Below are 1,479 nucleotides of genomic sequence, written 5' to 3'. Positions count from 1 at the left end.
GATTGCCTGAGCCCAGCAGGTCGAGGCTGTGGTGGCTGTGAGCATGCCACTGCACTCCAGCCTAGGCAATAGAGTGAGACTCCAAATCAAAAAAAAAAGAAAAAAAAAGAAAGAAAAGAGAATCCATGGAATTGTAACAGTTCAGGATAACTTTAATTTATGAGATCTTAAACTTACTACTAACTATAAGATGGAGAAGGAAGACAAATCGTCTAGATGAGAAATAGATTTGAAATTGTTGAGGCCTATCTTTTGAATACTTTTATTTGCGTTACCTATTTCAGCTAGAGAAGGGAAGAGGCCACAGCCGGTTAAAATGCATGGAGTTCAGACAGAGAGGAGGTTGGTTTGTTTGGATACCAAACCAAGATAACGTCCATGTGAAAGAGATATTGGCTTTTCTTCTCCATGGTATTTGGAGAAGAAACAAAAGAAAGTCAGAGGATCAAGTTCAGGGATAATTAGGAATGTTGAGTAATTGGGTCAACCAATAAATTATTCTCGCTGGTAACCAGTTTGCACAAGCTTTGAACTGGTCAAAACAAGAATCATCTGGCCTCATGACTTATAACTTGTGACCCATTCATTATCTTGGTCTCTGGTTCACAATCATAAGAAAGGTAGTTTTATCTAATTTGAGGGTCAGGTGAAAAGAAGAAATGAATATAGGACCACTTCCCATATTTGGCTAGAGTAGTCTTGTGACAAGGGGACAGCAAAGCCACCTGTCAATGGAAGCTATTGTTTTTATTGTCATTTTCTGACTAAGATAACAGAGCTGAAAGGAATCCTAGATATCATCTAGTCTAACTCCTTTTATGATGCCTGTGTGGATTCACTGAGGCCTGCAAGGGTCAGGTGTATTTGTTCATTGCCCAAGAGCACACACCCAGTAGAGGTAAGCAGCGTAGATTCCATAGTCAGGCATACCTTGTCTTTTTTGTTTGTTTGTTTGTTTTTGAGTTGGAGTCTCACTCTGTCGCCCAGACTGCAGTTCTGTAGCCGCTCCAGGCCACTGCAGCCTCGACCTGCTGGGCTCCGGCGATCCTTCCGCCTCAGCCTTCCAAGTAGCATACTTTGTCTTAAGCCCAACTCTGCCACTTACTAGTCAAGGGCTGAGCTGTGCAGAATGAGTGTTTTCTAGAGGGGCAAGCAAGACAAAGGGAGCAGTGTGTCCAAAGAGGGAGGGAGAGGAGGAGAGAGAGCTACATGAAGAAGGGGGCTGCAGGTGATGGAGCTGGAGCACATGGAAGCACTGGAAGAGAGATGAGAAATCACAGGGGAAAGGGAGGCTGCTGTCCCCCCTTTGGAGGGGGAAACTCCCCTGCCGGCCTTTCTTCATGCTATTTTGGTATTACTTTCTATCAGTAACATACCCAAAGAAGCCCAAGTTGCTACAAACCCTAGAAAATGTGGTGAGGAGCCAGGATCGGTGGCTCAGCCTGTAATCCCGTGCCTTTGGGAGGCTGAGGTGAGTGG

This window comes from Carlito syrichta, unplaced genomic scaffold, assembly GCF_000164805.1.
Source record: "Carlito syrichta isolate Samal-C Ts95f unplaced genomic scaffold, Tarsius_syrichta-2.0.1 Scaffold307203, whole genome shotgun sequence".
Lineage (NCBI taxonomy): Eukaryota > Metazoa > Chordata > Mammalia > Primates > Tarsiidae > Carlito > Carlito syrichta.
Note: the sequence above shows the minus strand (reverse complement) of the source record.